At 40.7% G+C, this 24,489-nt stretch overlaps 1 long non-coding RNA gene across 1 annotated transcript in view; it reads left to right on the forward strand.

Moving 5' to 3' along the window:
• LOC308517363 overlaps positions 1-24,489 on the forward strand; it is a 115,002-nt gene that overhangs the window by 80,602 nt on the left and 9,911 nt on the right. The gene's annotated exons all lie outside the window — the stretch shown is intronic.

Below are 24,489 nucleotides of genomic sequence, written 5' to 3' on the forward strand. Positions count from 1 at the left end.
ATCAGTTTATGTTGTTCATTATATTCCACAAATGAGTGAGATCATGTGGTATTTATCCGCTCTCCAATTCCATCCATGCTGTGGCAAATGGTAAGAGTTCCTTTTTCTTCTTCCTCTTCTTAAAGAATACCTTTCAGCATTTCATATAATGCTGGTTTGGTGGTGATGAACTCCTTTAGCTTTTTCTTATCTGTGAAGCTCTTTATCTGACCTTCTATTCTGAATGATAGCTTTGCTGGATAAAGTAATCTTGGTTGTAGTTTCTTGGCATTCATCACTTTGAATATTTCTTGCCACTCTCTTCTGGCTTGCATGGTTTCTGTTGAGAAGTCAGCTGACAGTCGTATGGGTACTCCTTTGTAGGTAACTGACTGTCTTTCTCTTGCTGCTTTTAAGAGTCTCTCTTTGTCTTTTGCTCTTGGCATTTTAATTATGATGTGTCTTGGTGTGGTCCTTTTTGGATTCCTTTTGTTTGAGGTTCTCTGCGCTTTCCAGACTTGTAAGTCTATTTCTTTGACCAGGTAGGGGAAGTTTTCTGTCATTATTTCTTCAAATAGGTTTTCAATATCTTGCCCTCTCTCTTCTTCTGGTACCCCTATAATTCTGATGTTGGTACGCTTGAAGTTGTCCCAGAGGCTCCTTACACTATCTTCATATTTTTGGATTCTTTTTTCTTTTTTCTTTTTCGGTTGGGTATTTTTTGTTTCTTTGTATTTCAAATCTTTGACTTGATTCTTGGGATCCTCTTGTCTGTTGTTGGATCTCTGTATATTATTCTTTATTTCAGTCAGTGTATGCTTAATTTCTAGTTGGTCTTTTTTCACATCCTCCAGGGTCTCACTAAATTTATCAGCGGTTTCCATAAAATTCTTGAAAAACCTTATAAACGTGGCCTTGAACTCTATATCCAGTCGTTTGCTTTCCTCCATTTCTGTCATTTGTGACCTGTTTCTTTGTCTCCGCATTTTTTATGCTTCCATGTTGGTAGAGTGGTTTTGTGTGCTAGGAGTCCTGTAGGGCCCAGTGGCTCAGCCTCCCCAGTTACCTGAGGTGGACACTCTTGGTGTACCCCCTTGTGGGCTTTGTGCACAGTCTTGTTGTAGTTATGCCTTGATTGTTGTAGGATCACTGGGAGGAATTGACCTCCAGGCCAATTGGCAGTGAGAATCAGCTGTGTCTGCAGTGGGAGAACTTCTGTGCTGAAGACACCCTTATGGGGCAAGACTTTCTTCAGTGGGGCTTTGATGCTCATTGAGTCTGCCCCCTGAGTGTGTCCCTTATGGATCTGAGGAGTTGTAATCTGGATGGTCCCCCTCTGACCACTGGGTACACTGGCTCTTGGATCTAAGGAGGTGCTAATTTAGCCTCTGCCTGAGGTTACACAGCAGGAGCTATGAAGAGAACTGCAGATTCCCCTTCCTTTTTTGGAGTTTGGAGGTGCCCTGATGAGGCCCAGCTGTGAAGCAATGCAAGCCGCTGTGGGGCCTTGGGCCTTCTCTTGGAAGTTCTGGGTCTGTCTGGCCCAGCTGCAGTTTGTTAGGTAATTTTCAGGTTGCAAAAGGTCAGGACATTCATATGCAAAAGCCTCTGCCTCAGCCTGGGTGGGGCAGGGTCTCATGGAATCAAAGGGCGGAGCAAGCAGCTATGGCTAGTCCTCAGCCCTGCCCTAAGGGGCCCTGCATCTCAGTGTCCTGATAATTGCTGCAAGCACCTATGAGGGAAAGCCGCCCTAAAGTTCAGAGTTCTGCCTGCTGCCAGACAGTCCAGTTTCTCTCCGTATGAGTCCTGGGTCCCCAGAGACTTCCCAGAACCTGAGTTCAGAGCAGTTGGGAAATTGTGACTCCCTCCCGATTCAAAAAGACAGCCGCATCCTCAGGTGACAGCCCCTTTCCACGCATGCGAGATCCTCTGTACCTCTGCACTTTACTTCCGCAGCTCCTCTGGCTCTCAGTGTGTTTTTCTCTTTCTTTCTAGTTGTAGAATTTCCACTCAGCCAGCCTTCCTGTAGTTCTGGATGATGTCCGTTTTGTCTTTTTGTTGTACTTTTGAAGTTGTTGTGGGAGGCAGCAATTTCCCGGTGTTTACCTATGCCACCATCTTAGTTTCTCCTCTTAGGATAGATTTATAAAAACATTTACTTATTCTAATCATAGCCTTTCTTTGGTTGGCTAAAAAAAAAAGTGAAATCAGTGCATATCTGTTTAAACAAATGTGAAAATACAGGTAATTGCACATGTAAGAGAAAATGTTTCATCATAAATATTTTTAAAATTTAAAAAGTAATTGCTAATAAGAAGGATCAAACTAACCAGTGATGCAGACTAGATTATTTTTGCATATGTACATGAAGGTGCCAAGTTCATTTCACAAAGAATAATTGTAGAGTTTGCATTCCCTTGTGGAAATTCAGATATATAAAATTAATGAAACTAAATACTTCATTAAAATGGTACTTAGAAAACCTATTTTATTTTAGAAGTTTTAAGATGTTAAAGAACATTAAGAAATATAGCTTTTGATTTTATTATTAAGAATTTGAAAAATTTTAAACTATAGTAATATGAATTTTATTTTACAAATATGCATTTGAAACCAAGAAGTATTAAGGGGGTCATCTATCTTTTGCTGTAAAGAGCTAGATAGTACATATTTTAAGTTTCTCAGTCCATATTATCTCTGTCCTAATTATTTAAGTGCCATTGTAGCACAAAAACAGTCATAGGTCATATGTAAAAGAATAAATGTTGTGTTATTACAATAAAACTTTATTCAAAAAACAGCTGCTAGATCAGCCAGTGTGGCTCCATTATTGAGGGCTGAATAGGAAGTCACAGTTCAATTTCCAGTAAGGGTTCCATCCCTGGGTTGTGGGGTTTGCAGGAGGCAGCTGATGAATGATTCTCTTTCATTCACAGATCTTTCTATCTCTTTCTCACTCTCTCTTCCTCTCTGAAATCAATAAAATGAAGGGGTTATAATAAAAATAGTTGACACAGAACACCAAATTCAGAATTTCATGGAGAAAAGTTTATATTTTTGCCTTTTAATGCTGAGTATCTCATTAGCCTCCTCGCCTTAACTTCACACAATTTCTTTCTTATCTGATTTTTCTCTTCTTTCATTTCAAGCCAGTATATATGATTAGAGAACCAGGGTTATATGCCTGTTTCCTGATAGTCATGGAGGCTGGACTCATATAGTAAAAAATCCCAACACATGAAGTGTGTTCAAAAGGTACTGGGCAACTGAAAATACACAAGCAATTTCCACTATGACAGTGTATGTTTGTTCCTGTTTCAGTGGAGTATAAAGCTCATTTTGAGGAATAGTGTAAAGCTGGAAAATACAGCTGGCCAATTCAGGAGAGTCTTAAGAATTAAAGCTATTTGGCAAATGATAATATTATCAAGGAAGCAAACAATGTAATGGTGCATTATCTTCAGAAGATTAATCTGTCGGTAATATATGGATGAGAAATAAGAACAGAATCAGTTAAACTAGTTAAGAGATTTTTGCAAAGGTGAAGCCAATATCTCATGAGTCCCGCTTTTCAGTTATGGAGGCAGCAACATTGAAAACAGTTGGGGACAGGATTTACTGTGTACAGAGATTTTAAAGAACTTGATAGCTGATCTGAGGGTACATGAAAAAAATGGTCTGAAAGTTTACTGGTTTACTAGTTGATTATATGAAGAGAGCTAGGTGATGAACTATATTTTTGTCTCAGTAGGATTTATTGTGCAACATTCTGGTAGACATTCAGTTTGGGGGATAAATAGTGGTGACAAAGGGGCTACGTATTATAAGTTGAGCATTTTAAAATATAAATGCTGGGATTAAATTTCAGAAGGGAAACACCTTTTTCTCTGACACCACATGATAGAATAAGAGATAAATATGGTAAATGTATTTTCTGAGTTTGGGACATATTGCCAGAAAAAAGTTTATAATGAAAATTGTTATTAAAATGTGCATATGATGCCTGGCTAGTGTGGCCCAGTGGTTGAACATTGACCTATGAACCAGGAGGTCAGGTACCATTCCTAGTCAGGGCAAATGCCTAAGTTGTGGGCTCCATCCCCAGTAGGGGGCATGCAGGAAGCAGCCGATCAATGATTCTCTCTCATCTTGATGTTTTTCCTCTCTCTCCCTCTTCCTTCCTCTCTGAAATTAATAAAAATATATTTTTAAAATATGCATATGTTAATTGGGAATTTTGAAAGATATGGGGATATGTAAATTTTGGTATTGCTTCTTTGGAAGTATGCTAAGAAATGAGAAAAAAAAGTGTGAATTAAATAATGTTTTGCATTAGTGAATTCTCAGTAAGAGATGAATGTCATCCTTTTTTTTTCCAGAGGACTTCGGCCTAATGCATTTAAATCTTTAATCAACAATAATTCATGCCCTGGAAGCAGAGAAAGGCAATAAACTCTGGGGAAATTTGAGATTGGAGATGTTTACAGTGGTGGAAACAAAGGTCAAGATGAATTCTGGAGTTGATCATAATTAGAGGTTAAAGAACTGAGTAATTTGGCAGGAGTGAGTGAAAGGAGTTCACACTGAGAGGGGGAAAAAAAGCAAATTTAATGAACCTGAAAAAAGAAAATGTAAAGGGTTTATAATAATGGAGAGAAGGCACCTCATTTGAGATCTTAAAGGTGGAGAGGTTCTGTGTGATATCCATGCTGATGAGAGTACGTTGTGGAGCTTGCAGAACATAATATGACTATAGTTTTTAATTTGATCCTAATGCCTTCTTTTTGTTGATTCAACTATATCCTCTTTCAGAGTATACCTTAGATAACAGATGCCAAGGAAAGATGTTAATAGGTAGGAAGTGGACTGGCAATAGGAAAAGTGGGATTGAAAAGATGATGGGAAAATGGAACAGAAGAAAAGTAATCCAGCTGTTCATTGTTCTTTAGCCAAAGGAGTCACATTTCTGAGATATTCCATTGTGTAGTAGAGGGGAAGGTTACAGCACCTCTAAAATGATCACAGCCTTTCATTTGAATTTGAGTCCTTGGGGAGAGGTTGAGCCTTCAAAGTTACAAGCACACACATTTATATGTATTAGAGGTTTCAATAGGATGAAACAGACAGGGTGAATGTTAAGAAGTTATTATTTTGCACTTTAGGAACCCACCTTTTCTATCCACATCCCTGTTAGTGATATATCTCCAAACTGATATTGGAAGCCAAAGGGAAGAGGAGTTTTTTTAAAAATCACTTTAAATTACATGTTCTCTCATTCTAAGAGTGTCTATGTATAAAATGAGGCAAACATGCATTTATTTACTAAGGACATATTTTTAAATTTAGAATATAAGATTGTATGAATGTATATCTTTATCCTCTTTCTCTCTATGTATATACACTAGTGGCTTGGTGCACAAAATTCATGAAAATTAAAAAGGAATTAGAGGAAATATTTTAATATTGCTATTTGCCCTTTATAATAGAAGTGTCAGAGATGAAAAGAAAAATAGCAAAATGTATATGAAAATCTTCCTCCTATTAGAGTCTGGGGCATGCCACGGGACCCAAAGTCAAGTCCCCATCCACCCACGTGCATCTCAAAATTGCGCGAGATCCAGACCCAGCCAGCCCCATCCCCATCAACCCCCGCTAGGCAGGGGGCACAGCCTCAGGTCCCCCCTCAAGCCCTGCCAGTTGGGGGGCACAGCCTCAAGTCCCTCAGCCCAGCACCAGGGTGGGGGTTGTGGCCTGAGGTTCCCCGCCCTGGCCCAGTGCCATGCAGCCTCAGGTCCCTGCTGATTGCTCATTAAGGCTCATTAACCCTACCTCTGCTGTGGGTGCAGCCATCTTGTGATGGAGTGATGGAGTGAATTTCAATTTGCATATTACCTCTTTATTATATAGGATATAAAGGGGTTATATGCAAATTAGGCTGGGAGGCTGTAACGTTCATGACCAGGTGAGGAGGAGGCTGCATCACAATGGCTCAGGAGGAGCTGTGCACGCAGATGGGCGGGAGGGGACTGTGTGCTGCCCACAGCCCCAGCAGACACACACCAGGGGTGAGGACTTGTTCTGAGCAGCTGCGGCGTGACTCGGAGCACACCCCCACCCCAATGGACACACACCAGGGCTGGTAACGTGTTCTGAGCGGCCGTGGTGCGGCTTGGAGCACACCCCCTGTGGGTGGCCATGGCGGCCAGAACAAAGCAGCCCAGGTTCCAGGTTCCTGGCAGTGGCAGGAGCGAAGCAGCCTGGGTCCTGGGTGCCTGGCAGTAGCCGGAGTGAAGCTGCCCAGGTCCTGGGTGCGGGAGGGAAGCCGGTGCTGGCAGCCAGGGGAAGGAAGGTCAATTCTTGCATGAATCTTCGTTTATCGGGCCTCTAGTATATAATAAAAGGGTAATATACAAATTGACCAAATGGTGGTACGACCGGTCACTGTGACACACACTGACCACCGGGGAGCAGACACTCAATGCAGGAGCTACTCGCTGGCGGTTATTGCGCTCCCACAGGGGCAGCGCTGCTCAGCCACAAGCCGGGCTGACAGCTGGTGAGTGAAGCAGCCCACCTCCGTGGCATCTGAGGATGTCCGAGGGCTCCTGGACTGCGAAAGGGTGCATGAATGTCATGCACCGGGCCTCTGGTTAAACAATAATTTACCACCCAATCATCTGTGCTACCTTGATCTCCACCTACTTCTTTAAACATACCCCACATTCTCAATTCTACTATTTTCTGTTCACAAAAGACTTTCCTTTGTATAATCCTGAGCATGAACAATCTGTTCTTGCTCTTTTCTGTTTGGTATGCTTTTCCCACCCTGTCTCTCCCCCATCCTAAATGTTGAAATCACAGATACCTTTTATGAAAGCTATTTTTATCATTATTGTTTGAATTCTTCAACCAAACACATGTGATATCTCTTTCTCTTTTTTTAAATCCTCACCCGAGGATATTTTTTTCATTGATTTTTAGAGAGAGTGGAAGAGAAAGAGAAAGACAGAGAGAAATATCGATGTGAGAGAACCACATCAACTGGTTGCCTCCTGCATGCCCCTGAGTTCCTGGGATGGGGTGGAGACTGCAACTGCCCTTGACCAGAATCGAACCCAAGACATTTTGGTCCACAGGTGGACACTCTATCCACTGAGCCAAACCAGCTAGGGCTGATGTCTCTTTCTCTTGATCTCTGCTAGCAATATTTTTATACTTACTATATTCTGATTTTTGTGCACTTTTATTTTTTGCATACTAAATTGTAAATGTATTCGTCTTTGTATACCCTGAAGGGCTTAACATAGAGTTTTACAGATAATAAGCTCCCAAATCCGTTTGCTATTACAGTGTCTACAGTTTATTTGACACTATGTCTCCTTTTTGTTTATTCAACTCTATCTTCCTTCAGATTATGCCAGATATTATCCAATGTATTAATATAGTTTCATCCATTTTCTTTACATGGTTCTATAGCTCAGGAATGTTTTAAATGCAGTAAAGATAATCTTTGTTCAGGATGATAGTTACATTAACTCACTGGGAAATTAACCTTTAAATTTTTCTATGGCCTGTGGTGATATTTGATGAAAAGAATCACAGTAACAATAGTAGTAATTGGACTTTGGTCCCCAGAGTCTGGAGTATTACTCATGTAAATGATTTCAGACCTGTGTCTCCTCCAACAAATATAAATATTTAATAAATGACAAAACTCTAAAATTAGTTTATAGAACATTTACAAAGGGCTTTTATACCCATGCCTCTGCCTTCAATGGATATGGCCTCCAGGGAGGGTGTAACCTTGGGAGTGATGGGTCTGCCATCAAACACTCCCTTACCAGCTGATAGTTGCTTTACCAAAACATGACAAGGTTGCATTACCAAAAATCACAGTTACTGAAAGAACCTAGATTCAAATCAATGATGTTTATCTCCAAAGACTGTGTTTTTAACTACTATCACACAAATCCCTTGTTTCCCTCTCTTCTGCAGGTCCAATAGGCTGAAAGCCTTTACCCCCAGTCTCACCATTGCTCCCATTGGCAGTGTCACTGTTCTTCTTTCACTGTCCTCCAGTGAGCACAGCTCAGGACTGTAGAGAAATAACCATCACATGTTCATAAGACCATTCTATTGAATGACTTTATACATTCAATTCAAGAGCACTTGTGTGTGTGTGTGTGTGTGTGTGTGTGTGTGTGTAATAAAAGCATAATATGCTAATTAGACCAGACAGCCAAATGACCTTCCAGTCTAAGCTGGGGCTGTGAGGGTTGAGGGAAGCTGCTATGGCTGCTAGGGCCAAACTCCTTGCATGGATTTCGTGCGCCAGGCCTCTAGTATATACTAGTATATATTGTATCAAGAAATTATTAAGTAACTACTATTTGCCAACAACCTGAAACTTTATTTTAGCTTGTGAATATAATTAAGAGTACAGTAGAATGATCTTGATTCATAGAGCTTTTCAGTTCTACTCTAAAAAACATTTTTTTCTCTGGCACCCACCAGCATCTTCAGACCATGCACCTGGACTTTATACCTCAAGTGGAGCTTCTTCCTCAATATTTTTATGCCACCATTGATAAGAATCATTGTTTTGTCCTGATTTTTGGTGGTGTGCTTCATCAACCATAGGACTCAACTAAATATTTTCCCCTCGTACTCATAGGTGTTCACATAAATGAAATCTTAATTGGTCATGGTGCCCTACTAGTCTTATACCTGCCCAGACTTTTGGTATGTTATATTCTGAAGAATCCACTCTGGGACTACACATACCTGGATATGGTGAAGTAAATTTGATAAAACGTTATAATAATTCCAAGGCAAATGTTTCTACTGTGCTGACCACTGGTTATTTGGAAATTTTAATTACAATTTTAGACATTTCAAAATGAATGAAAAGTATTGTAAAGGTTATTCCAGGGGAAATTGGTCTTGTTGTCTTTTACTGATCCTTTCCTTCACCTTGCTGTATCTATCATGGTCAAAGTCTGGTTATTAAACTTACAGGCTCATAGCCCAAATGTATCAACAACACTAGAGGTGATCTCTCTTTCATGTATGCTATTCTAGATTCTAACACAACATTCCCAACTTTCTTCTTCTTTCTCTTCTCTACTGAAAAACTCAAACACTAATTTTTCTCATCTTTTTACTGATAAGAGTTGCCAAATTACACAGTCCTGGTCAATGTCTGCTGAGGAATTTCTGAGAAAGCTTTTTTTCTATGATCAATTGCCCAGATATAATGGACACAGACCCTTCCTCTTAATTCTTGCCTTGGATGCTGACATGATGCCTTGAGCTCAGGTAGTCATCTTATGACACAAAGAGAAGGCTAAGTTAATCTCTGATCTGGTCTTGGCATTGCAAGCTGTGAAATCAAAACCAGCAACTGGCTACTTTTAGCCTTCTTACTATAAGAGAAAAATTAACTCCTATATTGTAGCCACTGTTAATATGGTGTTCTATTATTTTTGGATGAAAACATGCCTGTCAAAAACAATTGAGTATAGATTGAAAGAGTACTTTATAAATTTATAATAAGAAACTTATCAAACCTATCAGAATACTTATTTCAATGTATTGAGTGTATTCTTGTAGAAGAGAAAATGAATTATAAAATGCCTGGATAGTATGGATTCTTCACAAATAGATTCCCTTAGAAGAAAAGACTGACTAATGACAACAGGGTTAGGTAAACTGACCCACCATTGCCACAGATGGGATAGCTATGGAATGAAGCACTCCAAGTCCATTGGGTGGGAATATGTTTACTCTGAACCATGCTAGGGTGACTATGCTCTTTTTGCTGCTGCGACTCTTTTTGTCCAACTTGATTTCAGCACTAACCAGCCATACAATGTTGGGCAAATTTTTTATCCTCTGTGTCTCAGTTTTAAAATGATAACAATGATATTTGTTTCATAGTGTTTGTGTGAGAATGAAAATATAGTGAGTGCTCAATAATTTTAGATTTATTTCCTGTCCAGCTAATTCTCCTTCTTAGAGACTTATACTTTTTCCACATATTTTAATGTATTAGTCAAGATAGCACTTTGAGGTTTTATAATCTCAAATCCCTTCTACTTTCTTAAGATGGTTTGCATATCTTTGCTTTGATTAATTATGCATTGTTATTAACAAATCTAACGTTTAGGGAGGAATCTCTTTTCCTCACAACTTTTTCTCAATGTAATATGTAGATAAATTTGTGCACTTTTGGAAAAAATGCTAATTATACACATGCACATAGATATACTTCCTTATAAAAGTTGCTGTGATCCAGCATACAGTGAATGCCATGAAGTCAGGAAGCAGGGACTTACATTAAGGGTCGTTCAGACATTCTTCTGAGTGTCAAAGAAATTGTCAAGGGTCACTGTTCACAGCTAGTTGCAAAGTACTTCCTGCCCAGGACTCTCCCTGCTGTACAGCACTTCTCACATGCTCTGAAATTACCCTCTGTGGACTCATGAGGCTTCTGGGCTCTTTTTTAAAAAAAAAAAACCAAAAACTTTTTAAATGGAATAATGAGGCCAGTTAAGAATTTTGAGAGGCCTCTAGATGAACAACCCTGTGAAAAGGTGTCACAAATTGAGGCAAAATGGTTTTTAGCTGCATAAAAATAAACAAAAAACTAATATTACCAATCTCATGCTTCAAATTAATGAAACCTCAGTCAGAATAAGGGGTGGCAATCTGCCAAGATTAAGTTCAGAACTAAACTGCAACCTCATGGAATAACATAAATATAAAAATCATGTTTAAAAATCTCAAATTTTGCTGAAACCGGTTTGGCTCAGTGGATAGAGCGTCGGCCTGCGGACTGAAACGTCCCAGGTTCGATTCCGGGCAAGGGCATGTACCTGGGTTGCGGGCATATCCCCAGTGGGAGTGTGCAGGAGGCAGCTGATCGATGTTTCTCTCTCATCGATGTTTCTAACTCTCTATCTCTCTCCCTTCCTCTCTGTAAAAAATCAATAAAATATATTAAAAAAATAAATAAATTAAAAAAATCTCAAATTTGAAATGAAGAAGACAGAGGATAATGCAGATGATGGCTAATGGCCAAGGCTCTCTGAGATTCTGTTGGATATAAAAGGTGTTGTTATTTTGTTTAGTTGCAAAATTCATATTCACTTTTTCCCATTAAAAGTCTTGTTACTCTTCATATTAATGTTGAATGGCAAGAATGATACAACTGATTTTTTTTTTTTGCAATAAGCATATTTTTTTTTTAAAAAAAGCACTTTTAAAATTTTTTAAATTCCTGAAAAATCCTTTTCAGATAAACCAAGCATCCCACTGAAAGATTGGGAGTTATTGTATAATTATGGGGAAAATGTTTCTGTATAAAACATTCTGTATAAAGTGTTTCTGTATAAAGTGTTTCTGTATAAAACATTCTGTAAACACTGTTTCTGACAACTCTTTGATTAAAGATAATGGGCACATAAAGATGGTGATGATGATCATGGCACTGCTTGCTGCAACAACAAAATAGCTATCAATATTTTAGTACTCTTTATAATCCAGAAAATATGCTAAGTAATTAACATATATTTATCAATTAATTTAACCAACAATTAAAGTAATTTTATTTTCTACAGTTTCTAGATAAAATTGAAGCTTAGAATGGTTAAGTTGCTGAGTGTAATTTAGGCAATAAACTAATTTAAACTCAGATCTTTTGGACTCACAAATCTTTGCTTTAACCAATGCCAATATACTTCACTATGCATCTGAAATGAATAAATACAGTTTGCTTCTCACTGTTTATTCCCTCCTTTCATTCAAGTTTCTCAGAACCACCTAAATATTAACTAGTGCTAAGTACTTTCAAATACTCTGTTTTGTATCCTCCTTAACATTTTATAGGAATTATAAATGCTTTTGAGAATTTAAGCATCTAAATTTATTAAAATTAGATTTAAATCTGAAATACCCAATCCTGTGCAGGGTGGCCTATAAAGCAATTGCAGAGACTGGATAACAGGATATTTTTTTCTGATTGTGAATATAGCTCTGTTCCTTTGCATTTTTTTATACCAGAATTTTAGCAGTATTTATTGCACTTGCTTAGCTAATACAATAATTATTACTAACAATATTGTCATATTTTAAAATAAGCAGGTATTCTTTATTTTACAGAACTTAGAGGAAGACATTTAGTGCTCCTTACGACATGTTTCTCACTTACTTTCAAGTTTAATTTTCACAGTCAAGCTCAAGGAAGGGTATTGTTACCCTCTGGTTCAGACAAGAGAATGAACTCACACAGCTGTGCACAGCTTGTGCATAGCGGGTCCAGGATTTACTTAAGCCCAAATACCAAATCCAGGGTTAATTCTTCTGAACATCAGCTTCCACCTTACTGTCCAAAATAACCAGGGCTTGATGGATAAAAGAGGCTTCCTATGATAAATCCAAAAGCTTGTGGGATCTAGAATTAGAACTGACTTTAAGGCTTAGATTTGCTCTCCTTGTATTCAAAGGTGCTGAAATTTTCCCACAAAGAGAATTATTGTTCTTCTGAAAAAAATTATATGAGTAGCTGTATTTGGAAATATTAAAATACCATGCATTGTTTTTAAAAATACCATATTTCTCAAGTTTGAAAAGTAGTAGTCACTCTTAATTTTTCTCACTCCTTAATTGTCTAAATGTAGGTAGTTTCCAAATATTATTTATTCTAATCGTTATGCAGATTTGAAACCTACCCATACTTTCTATTTTGACTTCCACTGACTTGGTTGGCATCTTCATTGATTCTTGTCAGATCTATCACAGGAACCTTCCAAATGGCTCTTTACTTCCCAAGCCTTCAGGCCACAAGCAGCAGCATTAATTTGGTTTGCCTTCTTAAAATATAAATATAAATTTAAAAGTAATCTACTCCCCCCGTGTATCACAATATCCAAAAAATTCCTCTCACAAACCTTGAGACATGATATTCAAAAATGGAACCTTTGCCTCAATGGTGTGGCTCAATGGTTGAGTATTGATCTCTGAACCAGGAGGCCATGTTTTGATTCCCAGTCAGGACACATGTCCAGGTTGCAGGCTCAGTCCCCAGTGCAGGATGTGAAGGAGGCAGCCAATCGACGATTCTATCTCATCATTGTTGTCGCTATCTCTCTCTTCCATTTCCTTCCTCTCTGAAATTAATAAAAATATATTTTTAAAAAGCAGAATCTTGTAGTCAGTCTTGGATTAGCAACTGTTAAAACAATTTAACTAGCTGTGTCAAGTTTTAAAAAATTATTATTTCTTTAAGGAAGAGGATCCCCCTCTGTAAATGGGGTCATAAAGAAATGTGTTGACAATTAGAGTAAGTAGATGTAAAACACAACAGTGTTGGGAACACAGGAGGTATTTAATAAATGTTAATTAAGTTTTTTCTAATACATTGCTGCCCATCCATGCCAGCAATCTAAGCAGTAATGGAGATTTTCAGCATCTTTCAAGTGTCTAGTCCTTTCTTATCCACTTGTTTATGCTATTTGCTCTGCCTGGAATATCCTCTCCTACAATGGTTACTAAAAACATTCCTCCCTGTCCATAGAGATTATATGTTACTTTTTGGTGAATTATTCTGCTAATTTAGGCAGCATTTGTTTTGCTGGTATAGTTTTGTGTCACTTGAGTAGGACACCTAGATTATTTATATACTAGAGGCCCAGGAGGGAGTTCCCTCAGCCTGGCCTGCACACTCTCCAATCTAGGACTCCTCAGGGATGTCCAACTGCCTCTTGCAATGCAGGACCACTGGCTTCTAACCACTGGCTTCTAACCGCTCACCTGCCTGCCTGCCTGATTTCCTGTTGGGGTCCAACCCCAGCAGGTCCAGGGGTTCCCAAAGGTGTGGACGGAGTCGGCGAAGAAGAAATGACACGAAGACAGCATTTAGTTGATCAGCAGCCTAGCCAGGATCTCCAGCCAAGTTCTGGTTAGGATCTCCAGCCAAGTTCTGTTCAGGATCTCCAGCGAAGTTCTGGTTAGGATCTCCAGCCAGGTTCTGTGTCCATGTTCTCTTTCTAGGTTCAATAGCCAGGTTCCCCAGGTTCCCCAGCCAGGTTTGGTCACCAGATTCTGTAGCCAGGTTCTTCAGCCAGGTTCTGGTTAGGTTCTCCAGTCAGGTTCAGTCACCAGGTTCTAGTCAGGTTCTCTTGCCATGTTCTATCCAGGTTCTGTAGCCAGGTTCTGTCTCTAGGTTCTTCAGCCAGGTTCTCTCCATAGGTTCTATGTCTAGGTTCTGTGTCCTGTTGTCTTGTTGCATCTGTATTTATACCAGTTGATTTTAATCCTGTCAATCTCTATTCCAAAGGTTAGGGCATTTCTTATCTCCATTCCAGGGAGTAAAGATTATGTAGCTTAAGCGTGATTGTTCGTAGTTAAATTGATTAACTACCCACCTGGCACTTAGTTAAGGGGTTTTATTCCCTCCCTAACTTCAGGGAAAAATCCCTACCTGGGGAAACAACCTTTCTCGGAGAGGTGACCTTGATTAAAACACATAGCGCCAAGAAGGGGAGCAAACATATTAAGAACAGTATGCCATATACGCCAGGTCCCTTGAAACATATGCTGTGCAGATATTTCTTCCCTGCAGCGACTGTGTCAAGCAGCAAGGTTGAACCGGCTCCCAGCATTTCCCCATCCAGGCAGAGTGATCCTACCTGGTCCCAACTGTATTCTCTTGTCTGTCTTCTTTAATCCTTCACTGCCCCTCCTCAGGTTCACCTCGGCTGTGCTAGACATTGTTCATGCATGCATGTGGTGTGTGATAAGAAGAAACCATGAAGTTCTATCTAACAGTATCTTTCAAGTATTGTTAGTTATAGATACTATCCTCCTATATAAGAGAGGAATATGCTGATTAGCCATTACGACCTGAGGCATAACAACGAAGCACATCATGACCAGATCACAGATCAGCAGGATGGTGGGCTAGTGAGGTACAAGCCGGCTGCAGAGAGCTACAGGAGGGGCCAGGGTAGCAAGCTATGAGGGGAGGGAGGGGGTGTGGGAGGGAGCTACAGGAGGGCAGGACAGCAGGCAGAGAGCTACAGGAGGGCGGTAGCGACCTACTGGCACATGGATTCTTGCGAAGGGCTACTAGTGTTATATAATAGAGGTCCAGAATTTATTTATCTTGAATAACTGAAACATTGTACCCTTCGACCACCACCTCCCATTTTCTCCTCCTTTAGACCCTGAGTTGTATGAGCTCCTTATATATTTTTGAAATTGACCCATTATTAGATATGTGCTTTGCACATATTTTCTCCCATTCTGTGGGTTACCTTAACTGTGCAGAAGTTTTTTAGTTTGATGTAATGTCACCTAATTATTTTTGCTTCTTTGTGTGCCTTTGGTTTTATTTAAAAAAAAAAAAAAATCACTTCCAAGGCTAATGTCAAGGAGTTTTTTCCCCTAATGTTTCATTGCTTCAGGTCCTTGATCCATTTTGATTGATTTTTGTATATAGCAAGATATGGTTTCAGTTTCAATCTTTTGCATGTGGATACCCCATTTTCCCAGTACTATTTATTGGAGAAACTACACTGTCCCCATTTTGTAATCAAGGAGGCTTTTTGACAGATTACTTGGCTATATATATACTACTAGCTAATTGTGCGATATCGCATGCAGTAGGCCACCCACCGCTTCCACCGGGAGCCACATTGCTTCCATGGGAGGCAGAAGCAAGCTGCAGCATCCATGGAAGCCAGGAGGGAGCCGCACCACTTCCACAGGAGGCGGGAGGGACGCATGTTCATTCCACAGGAGGCGGGAGAGACCCCTGCTGCTTCTGTGGGAGGTGGGCCCGCTGTCTCCTCTCTGGGACTGCACTCGGCAGCGGAGGCTGCGGGCTGGCCCCCCTGTCCCTGTCCATGTCTGCTCCGGCTCCAGGGGGCCGGCCTGAACCAGGTGTGGCAATGCAGCCAGCATTCCGCCAGGCCGCTCATGCTGCCCACTCTTAGTGGCCACCCCCCTGGGACTGGGTGACTCCGTCAGGGCTGAGAGGACTGGGCACCACCATCTTGTCGCTATGGTGACCAACATCTTTGTGACGGAGTGATGGTTAATTTGAATATTACCCTTTTATTAGATAGGATATGTATATATATACATATATATATATATACATATCCTATATATATATCCTATCTAATAAAAGAGAAACATGGCAATTAGCATACGACCGCTAACCTTCCCATTGGCTAATCAGGGCAATATGCAAATTAACTGTCAGCCAAGATGGCGGCCGGCAGACAGGCAGCTTAAAGCAAACATGAGGCTTGCTTGCTTCAGTGACGGAGGACTCCAACGTTCCCCACCTGCCGCTGTAGGCCTCTGAGCTGCAACTCTAAGCAACTATGTTACAAATATAGAAGCTAAACAAAACCCCAGAAACCTGCTTTAGTCGCCGGGCTTCAGCCAGCAGGATCCCAACATTGTTTCAAATACAGAAGGTAAACAAAGGCCATAAACCTGCTTTCAGCAGCAGAGGCCTAAGAGCTGGAGCCAAGCCTCAAAGCTAAAGCTGGCCCAGAATAAAAAAATAAAAGGAAAAAAGGTGCAGTTGGGAGTTTCAGTCACCCGCCAGCCTGAAAACAGCCCTCAGCCCTTCACCCAGACTGGCCAGGCACCCCAGTGGGGACCCCCACCCTGATCCAGGACACTGTTCAGGGCAAACCAGCCGGCCCCCACCCGTGCACCAGGCCTCTATCCTATATAGTAAAAGGGTAATATGCCTCCCAGCACCGGGATCAGCGGAGCCACACGGCCTCCCAGCACCGGGATCAGCGGAGCTGAGAGGCCTCCCAGCACCGGGATCAGTGACACAGGGGGCAGCACCCAAACCCCCTGATCGCCCTGCGGCTCTGTGTGGGACAGGGTGCGGCGCCCCAACCACCCCGCACGGGCCCTGCTCTGTGTGTGACGGGTTAGAGCCATAACCTCCCCATCGGCCCTGCCCTGAGTGTGACAGTGGCGGCGCCCTAACCCCCTGATCGGCCGTGCTCTGTGGGTGATAGAGGGCGGTGCACCAACCCCCTGATCCGTCCTGCTGTGTGTGTGATAGGGGGTGGTGCCCCAACTCCCCTATTGGCCTTACTCTGTGAGTGACAGGGGGGAGCACCTCAACCCCCTGATCGGCCCTGCTCTGTGAGTGACGGGGGGGAGCTCCCAACCCCCTGATGGGCCCTGCTCTGTGTGTGACAGGGTACAGAGCCCCAACTCCCCTGATGGGCCCTGCTCTGTGCGTGACAGGGGGTGGCGCCGCAACATCCCCATCGACCCTGCCTTGAGTGTGACAGGGGCGGTGCCCCAACCCCCCAATCGGCCCTACCCTGAGCGTGACTGAGGGTGGCATCGCAACCTCCAGATCCGCCCTGCTCTGTGCATGACAGGGGGCGGTGCCCCAACTCCCCAATCTGCCCTGCTCTGAGCCCGACCGGGGGCTGCACCTAGGGATTGGGCCTGCCCTCTGCCACCTGGGAGCAGGCCTAAGTCAGCAGGTCGTTATCTCCCGAGGGTTCCCAGACTGCGAGAGGGCACACGCCAGGCTGAGGGACCCCCCCTCCCCCCCTAGTGCACAAATTTTTGTGCATCAGGCCTCTAGTATATATATATATATATAGTTGCTTTTTTCCCCTGAGGTCTCTATTTTGTCCCATTTGTTTCTATATCTGTGTTTATGCCAGCATAATACTCTTTGGATTACCAAAACTTTGTAATAGAATTTGAAATCAGTAGATGGAATATGTTCCACTTTGTTCTCCTTTTACCAGATTACTTTGGCTTTTTGGAGTCTTGTGGTTCCATATGAATTAGAGAGTTGATTTTTCCATTTCTGTGAAAAATGCCATTAGAATTTTGTTAGAGATTTAATTGAATATGTAGATCACTTTAAGTAGTATGGACACTGTAGCAATATTAATTATTTCAATGAATGAACATGATATATCTTTTCATTTATTTGTCTTCAAATTATTCTATCAATGATTTATAGTTTTTAATGTGCAGACCTTTTACTCAGTTAATACTTTCAACAAAAAAGATTTTTTAAAAATATTCTTAAATATTTTATTTTTTTGATACTATTATAAAGAGGGTTGTTTTCTTAATTTATTTTTGGGACATGTGCTATTAGTGTATAGAAACAAGAATAATGCCATAACTGGTTTGACTCAGTGGATAGAGCATCGGCCTGCGGACTCAAGGGTCCCAGGTTTGATTCCAGTCAAGGGCATATACCTTAGTTGCAGGCACATACCCAGTAGGGAGTGTGCAGGAGGCAGCTGATCAATGTTCCTCTCATTGATGTTTCTAACTCTCTATCCCTCTCCCTTCCTCTCTGTAAAAAGTCAACAAAATATATTTTTTAAAAAAAGAAATGTGAATAAAATATGTCAGGATGTTTTCATTTTCTTTTTTATTACTTTATTGAGGTATGGTTACCTTCTTTCTGCATCTATTCTTGAATGTCTTGCTGTACTGAGGTGCTTGAACTTTTCAACTCCACTCTGGAACTCCCGTAATGTAATTCTTGTCTGTGAGTTCTGTTCTATTTGTTGTTTCTGTGGGGAGTTGAGGTCTGGAACCTCCTATTCCACTATTTTGCAATGTGACTCTGAGCATTTCTGTGCTTTTCATATTTTATTAATGATTATTGACTTATTAACAATCTATAAAAACATATATTTAAATTGCAGTATAATTTCTGTTCTGTAGGAATTATATTTCCACATGATTTTAATTTGTTTTCCAAACCAAGTTTTAAGATGCTTGAGGATCAGACCTTTGTTTATTATTCTTTACAAGCCCAATAAAATCTTCAAATATATTAATCTGATTTTATTTGTAAACACTAAAGTAAAGTAAATGTAGGTAGGATTAAAAATATAAGCACAATAATTAAATTTATTTTTAATAGATAATAATATAACACAGATTTTAAGAAAATTTATATAACAGTTGAGCTATAAAATGTCTAATAGTGAATAATTATGATTCAATTAAGAAGGAAAAAGTGGAAAAATGGAAAGATTGAGATAATACAGTTTTGGTTATTTGAAAATGTTGACTAAATTAAATAAAAGTCTTTCTTTCTAACTGAGTAAGAAAATATTTTTATCATAGTAACCGATTTTCAGATGAGCTTCAGACCAATTGTTGGTGATACTTTGTTGCCTTTCATCGACCTGCTGTAATGCTTCTGATATTTCCAGTCTCAGTTTTATCACTGTTTTCCTCTGCTCCCCTACACTTCACCACCACAATGTTAGGTCATTGTTCAAAAGAATAATTACAGCCCAACCTATCCAATCTAAAGCAGAAAGACTGTAAATAATACTCTACTGTAATTTATAAACATTCCCTGGTTCCATCAGCACCTATAGAGTGCAAAGCCAGAATGTGCTTATACAACTACATATATAAAAGCCAAGCAACTGGAATGACCAGGTCAGCTTTTTAAAGATCCAATTTAAAGGCCATTATACACTGGCTAATTGATTATGGATAATATAACAATGCACTAAGTAATAAAAAGATAGATCATAGATAGATAGGTTGATAAGTGCTGGTGATTTTCATTATTGTGGATCAACTCGGTTTCTATTCAATTGTTTTAATTGCTGAAACAGATTTTCAGATTCGAACTTATTAAATACTAGAGGCCCGGTGCATGACATCCGTGCACTGTCGTGGCGGTCTTCAGCCCGGCCTGTGCCCTCCTGCAGTCTGGGAGCCCTCGGGGGATGTCCAACTGCTGGCTTAGGGGAGCAGGCCTAAGCCGTCAGTTGGACATCCTTAGCACTGCTACGGAGGCAGGCTCCCGCCACCACCACTGTGCTCACCAGCCGTGAGCCTGGCTTCTGGCTGAGTGGCGCTCACCCTGGGGGAGCACACTGACCACCAGGGGGTAGATCCTGCATTGAGTGTCTGCCCCCTGGTGGTCATTGTGCATCATAGCGACTGGTTTTTCCACCATTTGGTCAATTTGCATATTAGTCTTTTATTATATCAGATAGTATGCATTGCAATAGCAGTGGTGTTGCTGGCAAAAATAGCATTCTTCCATGGAGCTGTGAAAAATGCATTTCAGGGCCTGGCCAGCAAATCTCAGTGGTTGAGCATTGACCTATGAACCAGGAGGTCCCAGTTCCATTCCCAATCAGGACACATGCCTGGGTTGCTGCTCAATCCCCAGTGTGGGGCATTCAGGGCACAGCCGATCAATGGTTCTCTCTCATCACTGATGTTTCTCTCTCCCTCTCCCTTCCTCTCTGAAATGTATATATATATTTAAAATGCATTTCAGGGACCCATGCATTGGAGCACTGGAGGCAGGGTGGTATGATTTATTGGAGTGAAAACAGTGGGCTGTTCCAGGTGCTCAATGTCTCATCCAGGACCAGGTGGCTCAGCTCCATCTTGGTACAGAAGTCCAACCTCTGGGGCCTCAGAACTGCACCCACACCTGTTAGGCCCAGGAGGGCCAAGATCCAAAGATACACAGCTTTCGGTGTCTCTTTTCCCCATCTGTACCTCTGCCTCAAGGCTTGATGGCACCTGGGACTGTGACCAGTGATGCGCTTGGGCCCACCCGCCGCCAGGCCCACAGGGCTGCCGGGGAGAAAGAGCACACAAACAAACATCAGGCCTTTGTTAAGCTTTGAAGATATTACCTTGGACTTGGGAAGGATAAGCTTTCTTTCAAACTAACCAATCTTCTTCCTAGTTCTTTGTGGGCTTGTGCTGGGCCCTCCCCCTAACCAATGCCTTTCCTGAATCTTCCAGGGTAGACTCCTTCCCTTTATGATTGCCATTTGTCTCCTACTACCCATGCCTCACAGTTCTGCCTGCCATCTGGCTTCTACTGTGCTTGCCTCAACAGAGTAATTTCCTTTTTATGTTTATCCCTCACTCTCCATCCCCAACCCCCCGCCCACTCCCCACCCTATGGTTGCAAAGCTGCCACTTCCTACTTAAGCAGGATGATGTCTGATTCCATTTGTTCCCTTCCTTTATTAATAACTAACTAGCTACCTATGCTAACAGTAGCATTTTAAAAGAAGTCCCTAAATCCTTTATAGCAAGGAAGCATATATTCTAACTGAAACGCGTGGCTTCTTTTGAGCTGGATGCAAAGGTGATTTATTTCCTGGGTTCTTGTCCAGGTGGATTCAAAGAATGAAGCCGTGAACAAAAGGTGGTATATGAAAAGGTGGAAATTTATTGGAAACAAGTACAGACTCCCACGTAGGAAGGGGGTCCCAAGGGGGTGACCCGATAAGCCCCTTTTTCTAAGGTTTATAAAGGCTTCAGTTCTTTGTTTCTTGATATTCCCCCCTGATTTGTCACTATAACAGCTTCAGAGTTCAGACCCCACATGAGAATCCCCTCTTTTTCTCCGCCTTCAGTGGTAGAATTCTCTATCTCCTGTGAAAATATGTTTTCCTCTTTCTCCCATTTGTCAGCATTTCTCTATCTCTGGTGGCTTTTCCCTATCTTCTGTGAATGGGTGTATTCCTCTCCCCTTATCAGGTGGCACCTTTTGTCCTTTGTGAATGTATGCCTTTTGGCAGCTCCATAGCCCTACTTTTGTAGCACTTCCCCCATGGACCCTCTTTATTTCTAAAACTCCCTAAACCTGCCTATTTTACCTCTAAAAACTCCTTTCATAATAGATTTCTTAATGTAAATAAAGTTTTGCTTAGTGTATGACCTGCATAACTGTGTTGAATTTCCTTGTCTGGATCAGTACTAATGTTTTAGTTCTGCTCTCAGAAAATCAAGTGTTATGTCTTAATATATCAGAAATTAAAAGTTGTTTTGTTTTTTTTTAATAAGCTAGGAGTAAGAAACCTAGCAGTTGTACTTCTTCTGAATGATATGACTTCAGGATTCTGCCTTCACAGGGTTATATATTCTGATTGAGAACATAATTCCAATATCTGGCTTTGGTCTGATCTGGTATGTGTTTTCCCTTTGGTTTCCCAGAACTGTGTCTACACATTCTCAGATAATACTGAAGCTTCCTGACTACGCCCACTTAATGCTTGGGTTCTTGATCCAGCATCTAAAAGGGTTCAGGAATCTGGAGGAGGCGCTGCGTGTAGATTAAATAAGAGTCCAGAGAGGAAACATAATTTTGAAAGGCATTTGGGGAACCAGAGGAGCTTGGCTAAAGAAAACAAGTTCTCCTTGTCTCAGAACCCCTTGCTATTTATTAACACAATTTGTCCTAAGGCAAGGTAGATATGCACATCAAAGGGTAGGGTTAGGTATACAGAGTCCATTGTCAGATTGGTGAAAAACTGCCCATGGCTACTCAGGTGTTTGGCCAGGAAGAGGCAATAACATATAGATGGAGATGCCCTTAGCTATCTGGCTTAAGCAATCATTTTTGCATCCTTTTCATGTTTTGGGAAATGCCCTCAGCCATCTCCAGATGATTCAGTCCTGCTGACATGCTGGAATTGGCTTCCGGCACCCACTTCTCAAGACACAAGGTCATTTAAAAAATTTATAAAATTATTAATTTCAAAATATATGTTACCTTCCAGGTTTTGGCCTAGGTCATTCATTCTTTCCTATTAACTTTATCCCTCTAGGTAACCTATTCAGTCCCATAGCTTCCAATATCATCTATACTAAACACTTTACAGCCTTTATCTCTCTTCTCAGCTTCAAGTTTATATATCTAAATGCCTACTTGATTTCTTTACCAAGATCTCAAAACATAAGTATGCTCTTGTCTTCCTATTGTCCTCATTTTCCTTCTCCAATCTTCATCATATCAATAAATAACACCATATCCACTCTATTGATTAAACTAAGGTAGAAATTATCATTAATTTTCTTTTTCTTAGCTCCCATACCTTACCTAGAAGCAAATCCTGTTATTTCTTTCCAAAATATACCTTATTTGCATCGCTACTCCCCTAGTTCAAGAAATCTTCACTCATTTGGGCTAATGCAATAGTCTATTTAATGGTTTGCCTGTTTCTACTTTTGCTCCCTAATTAGCCATTCTGCACACAGCAGCCATAGTGGTGTTTTAAAATTCATGGCATCCTCCTGCTCTAAACCCTCCAATGGTTTCTCATTGCACATAGACTAAAATCCAAGCTCCACACAGCCTCTACATGGCATGGTCACTGCCTCCCTCCCCAGTCTTATTGCTTATCTCTCTCTTACCTTCTCCTTGCCTTTGCTCTGACCATGCCAGGACACTGTAAATTATTAGAAAACACCAAACTTATTTCCACCTTTGCAGCTTTGCTGCTTTTCCCTTTACTTTGAGCTCTCTGGCCTATAATCTTCATATGCATGGTTTCCTCTTTTAATCCCAGTCTCAGCCCAAATGTCATCCTTTAAGAGACACTTTTCCTGAGAATCCGCCTAAACTTCTCTCAGTTCTTCCCATTTTATCCACTATTATTTTGTACATGGCACTCATCAGTACTTGAATTTATCTACTTGTATGTTATCTTTTATCCTTTAAAATATAAACTCTATTTAAACAGTGACCTTTTTGGCCCTTTCATCACTCTGTGTTCAACCTGTAGAAGAATAATTAGGACACACTCAATATTTGTCCTGGGAGGGTATCTATAATAATGAAAGCATCATATGCTAATTAGACCAGACAGCCAAATGACCTTCCTGACATCCTTCTGGATGACCTTCTGGATGAAACTGGGGCTGCGAGGGCTGAGCCCTTGCACGAATTTCGTGCATCAGGCCTCTAGTTGGCACATGAAATGTCCAACTAGGAACAGAGAGCCCAATCAGCATGGCTTGGTGGTTGAGCATTAACCTATGAACCAGGAGGTCACAGTTTGAATCCCAGTCAGGGCACATGCCCTGGTTGTGAGCTTGATCTGCATTGGGGCCATGCAGGAGGCAGCCGATCAATGATTCTCTCATATCATTGATGTTTCTCTCTTCTTCCATCTCCCTTCCTCTCTAAAATTATTTAAAATATATATAAAACAAACAAATAAAATAAACAAAAGACAGAAATAGTTTAATGACAATATGATATTGAAGTGATTGACATTTAATCCACATTCTCCCTAAACTGGTTTAGTAACATGCAAGTCTAAGTGACTCTTAGACACAAGAAGTTTATTTAGGTAAATGAGTTTGTATAATTCTATTAGAGAATTATAAAATGTTTTTGTCTATTATTCTGTAAAGTTTTACAGCAAAGAACCTTATTTAATCAAATTTAATGAAATGAATTCCAAAGTTAGTTGGCCTGGGAAAGGTTTCTTTCATCATTTAACATATTAGCCTTTGAAAATGCTGGTCTAAATCAGCACAGATTCCCTGAAAAATAAGGTGGCAAGAGGACAACATCCTTTTTCAACATTTTTTAATAAAACCTCAATAAATAAAAACACATTTACTTTTAAGAATTTGATAGGAAATTAGAAATAACAGCATTGAGAGAAGAGGAAAAATATTCAGGTAAGT

This window comes from Myotis nattereri (assembly GCF_964212035.1).
Source record: "Myotis nattereri genome assembly, chromosome: 3".
NCBI classification, from domain to species: Eukaryota; Metazoa; Chordata; class Mammalia; order Chiroptera; family Vespertilionidae; genus Myotis; species Myotis nattereri.